Below are 16,104 nucleotides of genomic sequence, written 5' to 3' on the forward strand. Positions count from 1 at the left end.
GAAGGCAACCGTTCAAGAAGCATCATCTTCTTCATATCTTTACTCCTTGGAAGGTAGTATCCTAAACACTCTATGGTTGTGTTTTAATTTTTGATAGCATGCATATTCGTATATGGATCCGGGGATTGGGTTTTGCATATAAAATGGGTTTTATATCTTAAAAGTAACATGTTTTAAATAATATTTCCGCTGCGTTTTTATTTTATACGGATAAAATACTTTGATAAACATGTGAAAAAACCCAACAATGGCATCTAGAGCCGCTTATATGAGTGCATGCTTCATCGGATTTAAAATTTTCGGGTTTTCGGGTTTGGAGAAACCCTGTGGCCGAAATTTTATCATGGTTTTCCTTTGGTTTTTCAAGATTTATTTCCTACATGCATAAAGGAATCTTGAAAAAATTATGTCATATGGATGATTTGTTTTGTTTGGACAAAAACCCACATATTTCGGTTTTTTCATTCTTAACCGAAAATGTAGGTTGTAAAAGGAAACCATTTTTGCTCTTGAATTTTATATATATTTGGATATATATATATATATATATATATATATATTGGTGTTCATAACCTAGCCATGACCTTATGTGAATATGTTGAATGTTTGTGTTTATGATTTTATTTAATTATTCAATGGGTTGTAATAATTATTATTTTTTGTCTTCCATTTGTAAAAATATGTAATTTATTTATTTTCATTTGGTATGTAAATAAATAGATTAGGTGCATTTTATTTTACTAGAAAAATGTATTAGGATACCTTTTGTAAAAGAAGATGCACATAAAAATGCGGTTTTGGTTTTTGCCAATTTCGGGCATAAAGGACTTCATAGTTCTTAATGGGATTTTAGCCCAATAACCAAAACACATTTTTGAAGTCCAAAGGAGTTTGGAGCTGAATATAAAAGACATTTGGAAGCCCAAAGAATGTGAAGAAATCACAACACAAGAAGAAGACTTGAAGCATTTGGATGCGGGATCAAGTGGGAGTTCAACGACACCTTTTTTGTGTCCATATTCACCCTTTAGGAAGGACCTTTTGACACACTTGTTTCGGCTAACAAGTGTGGTCAAAATAGTTGGCTATGGTTATGCACCTTTTGATATTTGTGTTATGCTTGCATGGTTATTTAATTTATGGTTGTTTGGATGATATTTGGATATGCATACTTAACAACTAATAATCAACAACAAACTGAAAATTGGTTCTTAACAAAATCATTAAAATGGTTAATAAAAGGTTTTTATTAAAAATTAATGATTTTATAATAAAATGGGTTTTTATTAAAAGAGCCTAGAAAATTTGTTTTCACAAAAGTACCAAGAATTTGAATGCATGCAAATGTATGATACATAAAGTTTTCTAAACTAGAATTTTGAAAACTCAAAATCCCTTTTATAAAACAAGTGAAACACCATCCTTTTATACAACACTCGAATTACTTGGGAACTCTTTGTGGGATAAAGGTCACCTAACCACATTTGAGGGAACTTGTATGTTTGAGGTGGGTTTACCATGTTTGTGGGATAAAGGTCACCTAACCACTTATGTGTATAAACTCACACGTGTTTGTAAGTTGGACGACTTGATTTGGAAACCATGAACTTAGGGTCACCGAAGCATGGGGAACAAAGGTGTTGATGGGATTAAACTGGCCAACTAAACATAAAGATGTTTAACCGATCCCATATGGCTAGAAGTTGCAAAGGGTTGGAATTGTCAAACGTTGACTACCTTGTTAATTTAAATAATGGGATAAAGGTCACCTAACCAATATTTAAATGTAACGTTGGATTCTAGATTTAATTATTAATTGTCTATGAGACATAAAAGGGTATTAATAATTAAAATATATTAATATCGAAAATACTAAAATTTGAACCTTGTTAAATTTTGTAGATGGTCGCTAACAATATTACCCAAACCGTCCGTAACCTATCACTGAAAACGATCCTAATCCCGATGAACATCTTATGGAAGATAAGGATGCCTATAACGATTGGATTAAGTATATCGAGGATACTATGCAAGCGTCTCGCCTCATGATAGGAATTATGATTCCCGAGATTCAAAAGGATTTTGAACATCATGAGCATACGACATGATTAACCAATTGTAGGAAATGTTCCTAAGGATAGAACGCTTCGAAACGGTTCGAGCGCTTCATGCATGTCGAATGGAGGAAACCCAATCGATATCATCTTATATCTTTAAGATGAAAAGCCACATTGATCGCCTCGAAAGGCTCAATATGGGTAAAAGGGCTTTATCCATTCTAACGATCAATAAGGATGGCAACAAGGAAAGGGCATCACCCCGACACCAAAGCAAATGTTGCAAATGGTAACGGGAATTCAAAGGGAAAAAGAAAAGAAAGACTAAAGCGAAACCACCGAAACCAAAATATAAGAAGGCAAAGGTTGCCACGAACGATCCATACTTTGAGTATGGAGAGATATGACATTTAAATAGGAATTTTCCAACCTATCTCATGGAGTTAAAAAACAAGAGGGATGCTAGGCAAACCTCAGGTACAATCTTTATGATACATATTGACATTAATGTTATTTCTTCTAACACATGGGTATTAGATACTGGATGTGGAACTTATATTTGCAATTTGTTGCAAAAGGTTCAAAAGAAATAAACATTACAAGAAAGGAGACTATGTTTTGAGACTTCCAAATGGTTTGAAAATTGTTTTAAAATGTTTTGAATGCTCCTAGTTTGACTAGGAACATTATTCAAGTTTCCCTTATAAGACAATATGGTTTTGATTTAAAGTTTGCAAACAATGACATTTATATTCCGATGAATGACATGTTTTACTTTAAAACTATGCTTTCAAATGGTATTTATGAATTGGTTCATAATAATACATCATTTGATAGTTCAATGTACCAAGCAATCACCAAGAAACTCAAAATGGATTTGAGTGAGACCTATCTTTGGCATTATCGCCTTGAATAAACAGATATCGCATGTAAAAACTTCGAAAGAATTGTCTTTTGGAGACAAATGAAGTTACTTCATTTGATACACTTGAATCTAGTTTACAAGGTAAAATGACTAAGAAACCCTTTAGTGGTAAAGGACAAAAGATTTATTAGGTATCATACATTCGGATGTATTTGATCCTTTTAAGCCAATGACTAGGAATGGTGAAAGATACTTCATTACTTTTACCGACAACTATAGTAGTTATGGTTATGTGTACTTGCTGAGACACAAAGTTGAAGTTTTGAAATGTTCAAAGCCTTCAAAGGGTGAAGTCCATTTCTCCTACCCGCTGCCCCCTTTTTTGGCCTTTCCTTTAAGGGGTTGTTGTGTAAGACGTGAATAACGCCCGCTGGAACGCCCATGGATTTTATCATCAACTTGATGAATTAATTTCAAGATATAAGGCTTTCCTATTATAACAGGTTGTTCAAAAGGATCCCCCGTTCTTCCATCAAAAAAGTTCTTCATTTCGATAGAGGAGGAATCGAACTCTATTTGGATATAGTTCGATCTATGATGGCTAGGAGCGCATTATCTCTATCATTTTGGGGTTACGCTTTGCTTTCCGCGACTCGTATATTAAATATGGCATAAACCAAGAAAGTGGATAAGACACCTTTTGAAATATGGCATGGAAGGGCTCCATCATTATCATATTTGTTAGTGCATTTATGTCTATAGCCTTTGTCAATCCGAGCCGTAGCGAGAAACAGAAGAAAATGAGTCGTTATATTAGTGATAGCTAGACAAATAGGCAAGGTGGCATAATTGTAATAATGAGAAATCTCATTAAAAGTCAAGGCCTATATATAGGGAGGTTATGTTTAGTTTAGAAACTTTTTGCTCATTTGTGATTTAGAAAGCTCTAGATCTAGAGAGAGATTCTAGAGAGAGAAAGTGATTCAAGGTGCTTGTTCCTGTTAGATTTCTAATAGAATCACGTTTATATTACATCGTGTGTGTTAGGTCGCGTTCGTGTACGGATTTCGCACGTTATACGTTCGTTTCGCAATCGTTTCAGAGTCAAAACCGGTACTACAAGTGGTATCAGAGCAGGAGGTCGATTGCACTGATCCAACACACATTTCCGCTCGTGATTTCATCGATTTCAGATCCGGACTTCATCTATTTCTTCATTTTTTTCATATTTTTCACGTTTTTACTGATTTTCGTCAAATTGAACGGGATTTTACGGTCCGAATCAGCTGATTTTTTGATATGTTGTGCGAAAACTCCTGATCTATAACCCTACCAAGTTTCAGATCCAAACTCCTAGCCGTTTAGGAGAAATCGAAGGTTTTCGGTCCGATTTTGCGTAAAAAAAAACAGGTTTCGCTCCAAAGACACATAGTTTCGCTCATTTGTCAACATAGTTTCGCTCATACGGACACCAAAGACCCCTAGTTTCGCTTATTTGTCACCTGGTTTCGCTTATATGACACAAAACCTAGTGGTTTCGCTCTTATGTCCAGATGGTTTTGCTTTTGTGGCACAACATCTGAGGTTTCGCTCATAGTGCAATCCTTGGTTTCGCTCATAGTGCATTCCTCAACTGATTTCGCTTTTGGGACATAATTACTAGAAGTTTCGCTCATAGGTCCTAGAGAGGTTTCGCTCTAGAGGACATATTACATGTGATTTCGCTTTATCAGTTCTTCGGTCCAATATTTATTGGGTTGATTGTTGGTCACCCACATCAATAGTTGTTGGACATATAAATTGAGAACAGTATTGGCCCAATCAATTTCGAATTTAACTAAAAGTTGTCGGCCATCAACTCATGAAAGTTGTGTTTGTCAAAGTTGCATATAAAACTCTTAAAGAAACAGATGTCGGCCACTTTAAAGTAAAGGTCCAATCAGTATTGGTTTAGTGGAAATTGGCGGCCCAGTCAGAATTACATGTGATCATTTTTAGTGGATATTTGCGGCCCATGTGCGGTTAAGTGTCAATAATCTACCGGTCCTATCACATGTTTTGAATAAAAGAAGAGGCCCAATCATAAGAATCCACTTAACAAATCGGTCCTTTGTGTTTGTCGTTTTGTTTTTGGTTTCAGCAGCCCATGTGAAACATTCAAGGTTTGGATAAAAAGTGAGTATATCGGCCCAATCACAAACTCGAGTTGTCTGTTGCCGTTGCTGTTATCATTACAAAAAATTAGCCCAATCATAGTAATTGGTTATTATCACGGCCCAATCACATTTTACATAACAACTGTTTGTCGGCCATTTAAATGTGTCATCAAGTATAGCGGCCCAATCGTATATTGTCGAATATTATAATTGATTGTTTGGTTCAAGGATTACATATGAACAAGTTTCCATTCATTTAATCAGCCCAATCAGAAATTGTTGTCGGCCTATGTGTTGTTAAAGTTCAAAAGAGGTGGTCCAGTTCATTTGAACCTTGTCAGGTCATTGGAAAAGGTTGTTTGAATTTGATCTGGCTCATAGCACTTTGTATGGTTTGACAACTTAAATCTCAGTTCGCATCAAGTTCAGTCCACACAGTGTGTCAACCTTTAGTCTGCACAGTGTGTCAACCTTCAGTCTGCACAGTCTGTCAACCTTCTGTCCGCACAAGAATATTCACCAGTTCGAGTATTATTTTGTTTCAGTTGTTTGATAGTGTTTAAACTGATTGTGTTTGTTTGTTTGCTTGATTCAAGGTAATTCGAGATATTCAAGGTAATTCAAGAAGTTCGCATTATGGCTGAAGAATTCTACAACACGTTTTTCAACGCGTTCACATCCGAATCGTTCGAGATTGCAAATGTTACACCAAAAACTATCACGAAGGCGATCAACGAAAACATCAAGCATGATAACTTTTACGGAACTCATTCAAAGCCACCAACTCTGGAAAGCATTGAAGATTATACCTGGTGGAAAGAACGTTTCATCAACTGGGCGAAAGCTTATGCCCATGAAAGCAGGTTTTGTCTGGAGTTTGGATACGGAAAGCCAAAAGATAATAAAGGCGAAGAACTACCGTTCAAGAGATTTTCCAGAGAAGAAAAATCTGAGTTTGCAGCTGAACAGGGAATGGTTGCTTTGATCCAGACAGCAATCAGAAATGATATATTTGCCTTACTTACTCATGATGGATCCTCAAAATCAGTCTGGGAAGCTTTACGAGTTAAAGCTGAGGGGGGAAAACAGATTAGAAAAAATAAAATTGCGTTACTTAAAAAAGAATCTGATCTGTTTGACAATAGAAAAGGAAAGACAGTGAGACAAATGATAGAGAGATTCTGTCACCTCAAAATCGAACTTGAACGTTTTAAAATTGATAAGACAAGAGAGGAACTTATTGATAAAGTCATTGAAGCGTTACCACGAGCAGATCAGTGGCAAACGTTTGTTTTTATCTTAAAAAATGATGCTTCATATGATGAAATTTCTCTTGATTCTTTGTTTGAAAAGATTGAAAGTCATGATCTGGAGTTACAAAAGCAAAGCAAGATGACTGGTTCTTCACATCAACAGAATGTGGGCTTGTATTACAAAGGCAGTGTACCTTCTGATAAAGGCGTTGGTTCACCAAAAACAGCATTTAGTGGTGAGAAGATGATAGAACCACAAACAACGTCGACAAGTCATCATTCTGGATATCATTCATCTTCAAAGTCAAGTTCTGATGAAACTGAAGAGATTCTGTGCAACATTGCTCTAAAATTGAAGAATTCTCCTGCAATGAGCATCAATGCAGCAAATGAGTTTCCTTGCATCTGTTCTGGAATCATATGAAGGTCTTGTAGCTGGCAAAATTGGAAATTCCGAATTGACCAAAGAAGACTACGACCAGATTGATCCGGAAGAGATGGAGCTCATTGACATCCGTTGGTGTTTAGCTAGTTGTATTCGCAGAGCTCAGAGGTATATGGAGATTACTAGAAAACAATCGCTTGGAGGTGCGTCAACAAAGCTTGGATTCGACAAATCCAAAGTAACCTGCTTCAGATGCAAGCAAAAAGGTCATTTCAAAAGAGAATGCAGAAACTCTGAAGTTGCTGAAGGAAATGAACGTCCTTTCAACGATGACTATTATCAAAAGGCGATATACCATCGAAGCAGAGAAGAGCCGAAGTTGATTGAAGATAAACCAAAAGAAAATTCAAGAGCTTATGCTGTTATTTACGAGGATGAAGGTTTTGGCTGGAGCACAGTTCTTCCAGATGAAGATCATCCTGTAGATCGTCCTGTAACAGCTCATGGTAGAAAAACAACAAAGGCCCGACATCATGTTCTTGTTGCTGAAATTTAAGATGAAAACAAAGACAAAGACACTGCTGAAATCCGTGAAGAAAAAGTTGAGATCAAAGAGAAAACTCGAGAAGAAATCTTGAGTGAGAAGACTTACAAAGAAAGAAATGTGGACTACAACAGAATGGACGACATGCAGGAAAAGTATGAAAATCTGTCAGCAGTCGAAGATGGGATAATAAGAGAGAATGTTACTACAACAGAGAAGGAGAACCGGTTGTTCCAATGAAAGACATAATTTTTGATGATGTTCTTCTCGTAGTCCCAATGAGAGCCGAATATTATCGAAATGTGATAAAAGATGACACATATGCTAAAAGGCTTGAAAAGGAGATCAGATATGCCATGCTGTCATGTCTAAGAAAAAGGGATGAAGAGAGAATGAAGAAGAGTGTTGAAGAGATGGTGAACAATCTGAAGAAGGTTGCTGAAGAGGTTGAAACAGAAGCTGTTAAAGTTGAAGTTGTGAAAGAAGCTGTTACTGAAGAACAGCAGATTGAAAAAAAGGTGAAGAAAGAAGAAAAAGAAGAAAAGAATGAGAATTTGGATGCTGGTAATGATGGTGAGGAAGTCAGTAATGAAGAGAAGCAAGATGATGCTAATCAGATGCAGACAAAAGCTGCTGAAGATACCGAGGTGCCAATCACTGAGGTACATTCTGATTCTGAAGTCTTAAAACAAATTTAACAGTGCAAGAAATGCATGGAACCATGCAGAGCTTAAACTGAAAAAGATGAGCAATTCAGAACAAGAGAACTTGAATTCACAAAAATCGAAAACATTTTCAAAGAAAAATGCAAAGAAATGTTAGAAAAAGAAAAAGTTTTTAAAGAAAATGATGAAAAACTTTCCGAAAAATGTAAAAAGATAGAAAAAGAAAATGAAGTTTTGAAAGAAAATGTTTCTAAAATGACAGAAGAGTGTTCTCAAAAAGAAATTGTTTGTCAAGAAATGAAAAAGGAATATGACTCAATGAAATTAATAATATCATGTTACAAAAGAGTCATATGATAAAGTAAAAGACGAAATGAAATATGCTCAATCTAGAATGAATTATCTTTCTGAAATAACCAAAGAGCTTAAACGAATGTATGCTATAAAACAAGATGTTGTTAATTCCTATATTGAAGATGTTGCTAAGCTAAAGCGACAAATTGCTGATTTAGAACAGGAAAACAACAAGTTAAAAAGTTACCACGTGTCGTCATATGTGCTTGAACGAATTTTCAATATAAAACCGGGTGATGGTGAGTCTGAGCAGAACAAGAAGGGCATTGGCTCAGAGTTTCATCAAGTTCCACCACCGGAAAAGTTTGCATTTTATGATGAGGAAAATGTCGAAAAAGCTTTCAACATGGTAGACCAATTGCCAGACAACATTGACATAACCTATTCCAAATCTGATGATTCTCATGATTCAGAGGTGGTAGGTAAAGTCGTTGAAAGTGTGTTGAAAGAAGAGTCGATTGTTACAGGTAAATCTGAATCACAGGATGAAGATGAAGGAAATCTTCATGATGCATATCTGAAAAACATAAAATCTGAGAAAAATTTGAATGATGATTCAAAGGGATTGGTTTATACCATGATTGGATCGGACAAATTATTCTTAGATGTTGTATTCCTGATTCAGAATGTGATTTCAGAAAAGGTTGACAAAGTTTTCAAAATGGTTGAGATTGAGAAGTCTGAGATTTCAAAGTTTGTCGGTAAGAGTCATAAAGGTTCATATAACAAACCTGGTTTCAAGAAGAAAAACATGAAGGCTGGGTTGGGTTATAAGAAGAAACAACATCGGAACAAAAATGAGACGCCAAATTATCAGGCAAAAATGAGTTTTGTTCAAGGAAACAGTTTAGCTGAAGAGAAAGAACTTAAAATTGGACGACAGTCTAATGCTGAGTTTGAGGCACAAAAGAGAAAGCAACAACCACAGGTCAAAGATGTGTCCATGAGAACATGTTTCAAATGTGATCAAAAAGGACATCTTGCACGAGAGTGTCCAAATCTAAAACCTGTGGATGTTGACCACAAGAAGATTGATTCTGAGAAACAAAAATCTGCGTATGTGAGACAAAGGTCAACCAGATTTGATTCAAAACAAACGTGGAGGTACAGCACAAACAAGTTTGCTTCGAATCAAAATTGGAAATCAAACCCGAACATGTTTGATTCAAGAAAGACCTGGAATACTCACACACCCAGATTCAGAACAACACAGAGTTGGAAAACATCAGTTGATATGACAAAACCCAAAGAGTTTTGGAAACCAAAAGTTGTTGTTCAAAATCAAAATGTTCAAAAAGATTTACATTTTTACAAACGTGGTACACCAAAAGGTCAGAAATGGTCTGTTAAGAAACATGTTGATTTGGTAAAAGATGAGAAAGCTGAAGTTCAAATTGAAAAAGATTTTGTAAAAAATGACAAAGAATTTCCAGCATTAAATGATAATTATTGTGTTGAAATGCCTAAGGTTCAAAAGACCTGGGCTAAATTCTTCAAGTAATTGAGATTCGTTGAATGTGCAGGTGCTCAAGAATTCTGAAAATTGTAAGATTGGAGGTTGGAGCAGCCTGGCACAACAAGAGGAGGAGGTTGCTGCTGGACCCTGTGTTGGTTGAAACAGGGAGTTTATATGTTTTTCTGTACATAAATAAATAATATTTTCAAAACCCTAAAAATTTGAAAAGTTAAAAACCAAAAATATGTTTGTTTTTCATTTTTGTCAAAAATAGAAAATTTCAAAAATATGTGTTGATTGAATACGCCGAAACCCTCACGACTGAACAAACATGATTACTTTCACCAGATTGAAAAACGGTTTTCAAACTGTAAAAATCAATGTGTTGTAAATCATGGGGGTACTTTATGTTAGTTTTTCTGTAATTCGGTACACGAGAAGCAGAACATGGATGGCGAGACAAAGCTATCAGTATCGTGTTGTCAAATTTCTTTTAATGGTTTTGCATTTTACGGGGAGAAAAATTGTCAGAAAATACAAAAACATTAGAAAATTTGAAAAAGCAAAAAACATGATAAAATTTAAAAATTTGAGTTTTGCGTAAAAAGAGGAAATGATAGTACATCAGTAGACAGTTACGGTATGCTAAAGAATTGTAAAGAATTAATAAGCGTTAGATGATATGTCGATAGGTTTTTATTCACTTAGTAAACTTTTTCGGGATATAAACCTAAATTCAAACACTTGCTTATTTCGTGGGGAACACTACTTGGATATATAGGTAACCCCTGAAATTTCGTTTGAAAGGTCCCTTATTCTGAGATACTAGGTCTTTATACTCGGTGATATCTGGGGTATGATTCCGGGACTTCTGCTGAATGGAAGTTCTGACCTAGTCCCCGAATAATACTTTCCGCATTGCTTGAAACATAGCATCGCCCTCAGCATAAAAAACGATGAAACATTGCAAAATGCTAATCGTGTGCTGTTGTAACTAAAAGATCCTCTAAAGGGGACACACCGAAAAGTCGAAGCCGTCATCTCTCTGCGTATACGAAAGTATCGACCTGAGCTCTCACGGCCCTCGCATCTAACCCCTTACAGATATCATCTGTGGTATACTCACCTGTAAGAATGAATATTGGGATCTGGATACGGGAGTATATTCAAGAGGTGGGATACATGAATGAGTTTAAGTTCTCAAAACATCTAATTCGTATCCTGAATCAGTGGAAATTTGTATGAAAATTTAAGTGGATCAATATATCGACAATCTAAGTGAATTGTTTAATTCTTAATGTGTAATTAAGCTCAACGGTACTTGTGACTTGTCAAAAACTGATATGATCCTCTGACGCATACTCAAACAAAAATATTGTCTGTAAATATGTTTGTATATATTTCTTTACTGCTTTATATTTTTAGAAAATACAAAAAGATTTTGATTTCTGCTTTATTTTCGATAAACCGATGTCTGAGTTGCTGAGTTTCAAAATCTAAGTAAGCTGATTGTGTTTCTGAAAATAAAACAAGTTCATTAATTTGATACTTGAATTAAAATCAAAAATTTCAAAAACAGTTTGTGATATCTCCAAGGTCATTAGTTTGGACTTGGACGATTAACTGTGAGGGAGTTGGATTCTTTAACACTGCCAAATCTGTAAAGGTTGTTGATAGGGGGAGTGATTTAGAGAGTTGAATAGTGCCAGATTACAATTTCTGGAAAATTGAATGTTCAAAACGTTGTTACTTATAATGTTTGAGAATTGCAGATGTTATACCAGACTACGATCCCGAAAGCCGAGTCTAAGGGGGAGTCTGAAGACGAGCTCAACGCAAAAGGAAGCATGGATTCGAGAAGCCAGGAAACTATTCTAAAGGAGCTTGTATACGGAAAGCAAGGTGTCGATCCTAAAGCACGGAAGCTTGACGAAAGGGGGGCCTGATGAAGAAAAGAGTTTATACAGAAAGGAGTAACTGAAGCTGAAAACAGATCTACGGGGATTCTGTTCAAACAAAAGAGAGTCTACGTTGATGAAAAAGTGTTAAAGCTTCAAGAAGACTCAAAGAGAGAGAGAGAGAGAGAGAGAGAGAGAGAGAGAAAGACAAGACGCTACGAGATTGACTGCGGCAATATCCAAGGGGAAGTATGTTAGTGCATTTATGTCTATAGCCTTTGTCAATCCGAGCCGTAGCGAGAAACAGAAGAAAATGAGTCGTTATATTAGTGATAGCTAGACAAATAGGCAAGGTGGCATAATTGTAATAATGAGAAATCTCATTAAAAGTCAAGGCCTATAAATAGAGAGGTTATGTTTAGTTTAGAAACTTTTTGCTCATTTGTGATTTAGAAAGCTCTAGATCTAGAGAGAGATTCTAGAGAGAGAAAGTGATTCAAGGTGCTTGTTCCTGTTAGATTTCTAATAGAATCACGTTTATATTACATCGTGTGTGTTAGGTCGCGTTCGTGTACGGATTCCGCACGTTATACATTCGTTTCGGAGTCAAAACCGGTCTTACAATATTTAAAGGTATGGGTTGTGATGCTTATGTGAAGCAATACACCCCAAACAAGTTAGCAGTACGATCCACTAAGTGTATCTTTGTAGGATATCCTAAAGATGGATTAGGATATTAATTCTACGATCCAACAGAGCAAAAAGTATTTGTTGCTCAAAATACTGAGTTCATGGAAGCTAAGTTCCTTGTGGAAGGAATTAGTAGAACAGTGGAACTTGATGAGGATCAAGAACCATAAGCCGATACACGTTTGGTTGATACTAGCATTCAACAAGAGGTTGTTGAAAACAATCAAGTGGTTGATCAATACACACAAAACGTTCGAAGATCTGGTAAAATTAGTAGTCCACCTGGAAGATATGGATTTTTCATAGATGGATGCTACGTGGTAGATTGTAACACCTCGAAAATTCATGTCCATAAAAATAAAGACACGTGTCACGAGAGACAGACGTGTCAGAAAAGCCGGATTAAATAAAATATGTTTGGTAGGATTTTTAAGGGCGTCATGTTATTTAAAATACCTCTGAACGACCCAAGGGCGGCATGTTATTAAAACACCTCTGAGCGACCCGAATTTTTATAAATCCCAAGATCCTTAAATCTTTTAAAAAAAATCATCCTATATGATAACCGGTTGTTTCAAATAACTAAAGTTCCATCTTTTATGTGAACTCGGGAATTGGCAGGACTGTTACTACTAATAACGCTAAATAAAATTCTTATAAGAAAGAATCAAAATAGTTAATTACCTTGGCCAACTAACATGAGAATCCAAGGACTTATTCTTGATGTTTCCGTCAAATTAAAGTTGCCATAAGATTCCAAGGTATCAATATTCATGCAAGCATGCAAAACCTGAAAATGGTGGACCCTACATTGCAGTAAAAGTCTGATGTCTCGACATTTGAAAGTTGCATGGTCAAGACTTAAAAGTTTTAAAAATTTTTGTCCTCTGACCACCTCTTACGGACCGCAAGGCCCAAAGCTTACGGTCCGTAAGGAGGGTACCTGGGCTTGTTTCAGCAAGGTCGGTTACGGACCGTAACCATTTTAGCTTACGGTCCGCAAGAGGTTCTTACGGACCGCAAGGCCTCAAGCTTACAGTCCGTAAGACCGTCGCTGGCAGCAGTTTTTGGACAGCTGCCTGTTCAGCCCGTTGCACTGACTTAAAACGATGGTTTCTGAATTCAGGGGCTTGCTAGGCAGTATTTAGCCCTCTAGGGACACCTGGGGTGATCCCCCAACCATTGTAGACTTGCTTGTCATAATCTTGGACCATTTAAGTTCACTATATAAGGGCATGAGGTGTTACCATTTCCTTTGCTCACTTTGGACTTGGGTTCAAGACTTCTCTGAAGCTTTCCTGGACAGCAACCATTTTTCTTAAGATCCCAAATCCTTCTTAGGACTCTTGTAAGTGCCCTTAACCTCCCTTAATCCATTTTAGCTTAGTTAATTAAGTAAAAGTCAAACCGTCGTAATTAAGGTTTGACTTCGTGATTAATTAAAATGTACTCTATCAAATCACGAATTTAAGATACCTTTAAGTAGGTAATTATGTGGGTAACAAACCCTTAAAAGGATATTTCCAGATTCCCACTTTAAGCATGTCAATTGTCGAGTCAAAGCTAACTATAAAAAGTCAACAGAACGCTTAAATTCAAATTAACTTATAATTAGCAATGTAGGATGCATGCAACCTGTTTTATCATTAATATAACGTGGTAAATAATGTAAGAACATGTTCCAACATGTTCAACTCGACAATTTTCTGTTTATACCCGGTTTGGAACCGAAAGTCGCATAGTTTGACTTTCGCTTTGACTTTTAGTTCTGACCCGTTTTAGTCTAGATTAAGATTGCCTTAGAGCTTCTTTTGGACCTAATAACATGTTAGTATATCCTCCTATGATTATACAACTTGGTTCATTAGATATCTTGATCGTATGCATGTTTCCGTTAAATGCCCATATGTTGACCATTATGCCCAAATATCCATAAATCATGATTTTTGAAAATATAAAAGGATAGACATCTTATTTACTGAATTATAGACCTGTCCCCAAAATTTGACATCAGTTTGAGGTCTAGATTAAGAGTTATGCTCATTATCGTAATTAGAAGCTTTCTTAGTAAATAGTTAGCGTAATTAGCACGTAACCTACCTAGACCTAAATTTTATATCAAAACCTTATTCCCACTGTTATATAATAATATTTTGAGAATTTTAAAGATTATTATTTATTTTTAGGCTGAGCATACCATAAGGTTTTAGGCTTAATTCGGCTTATGCCGATTTTGCCCTTTTAGACCATAAAATGAGTTTTTCAAAACCTTTTGACCCCAAACCTTTTTCTACTAATTTGTTATGTTAAATATACTATTTTGAGCCTTCTGGAATTATAAAAATATCAGCTTTTCTTTTAAAACCCGGAAATGGCTCCAAATCGCCTTTTTAGGCATTTTTACGACATAGTATATGTTAAAACTAGTTTATATACATAAGGTTTAATACCTACTGATATAATTAGTAAAATTTTATATCATAACAGTAAATTAAGGTTGAGAACTCAGGTTTCCATTTTGACCTTTTTAGTTTATGTGAAATTACCAAAATGCCCTTATGAGGTGTAAAGTGAGTTGAAAATCATTTGGGGCATAATAGGACATAACTTACTGATATTACAACATATTTGGTGCATATAATCTCAGGAAACTTGTATATGATTTATATGGTTACCCGTTACGCACTTTCGCGTTCGGATCGGCTTATGTGACTAGTTTATGCACATTAGCCGAAACGGGCCAAACCGTATCATCTTAGTCTCTAAATTCAGAATGTATTTAGTTTACCCATAATATACAAGTCTCCAAACTTGTCGGGTCTAAGTCACATTCCTTTTCGGTTTTCGCTTTCCTCGCGATTAAACCATGTTTGTCCTTCGAAACTAACCGGTCTAAGCTTAGGTTATGTTAAAAGACCCGTTAGGATTCTAATAGGTTATTATAAACCTTCGTTCCAGAATAGGAGCCCAGTAAAAGACACTTGCATTTTGCTTTTGTGGTTTATACTTGCTCAGGTAAATACTTTTAACTTATTTTCTGTTATACGGGCTTGGGGGTACGGTATATAAAATACCGCTTGGTCGGGCAATTGACCCTAACTCATTAGTAGTTGGGTATTATCAATGTGACCCGTTTGAAAACTGGTTTTGTTTGTTTTACGCCTTTGGGAGCTTAATGACCATGTCCCGGATATCCTTGGCATCATTTTAAGAAATGGCCACGACCTTGACACCCGGGTGTAGGCGTACACCCGGTAATGTGTCCATATTTATTAAGGTATAATCGTTGGCTTCCCGCCGCGGACTTATACTGAGTGGTGTGTCAATTAACCTTAAACCCGGCACGACCTGGGCGACTAAACGCATAACGAACATGTAATTCTTTTACAAGTTTATCTTTGATTAATTATTCCCAAGTTATAAAATGTTTTGTGCCTTGTGCATTCAATTCAATTTTTAAACCTTTTGAAAATGAGTCGGTTAAATTGTATTTACCAGTACAAGCTGACGTATTTTCCCCAAAAAGATTAAGTGCAGGATCTACACGGAATAGGCTGGCTTCTCCTTAGCATCATAGAGTCTCGCAAACTTTGGGATGCATTTATCTGATGAACAATTTTCTCCTTTTTATTTCGATCCGCCTGTGGATCTATTTCGACTATTTGTGATACTTAGATATTTCATTTGATGGTTGAAGTAAATCTATTTTTATTGCTTCCGCTGTGCATTATAATTTGTGTTGTTTGACAATGATGATATCAACTACGTCACGATAATCCCC

This window comes from Helianthus annuus, chromosome 17 (assembly GCF_002127325.2).
Source record: "Helianthus annuus cultivar XRQ/B chromosome 17, HanXRQr2.0-SUNRISE, whole genome shotgun sequence".
NCBI lineage: Eukaryota > Viridiplantae > Streptophyta > Magnoliopsida > Asterales > Asteraceae > Helianthus > Helianthus annuus.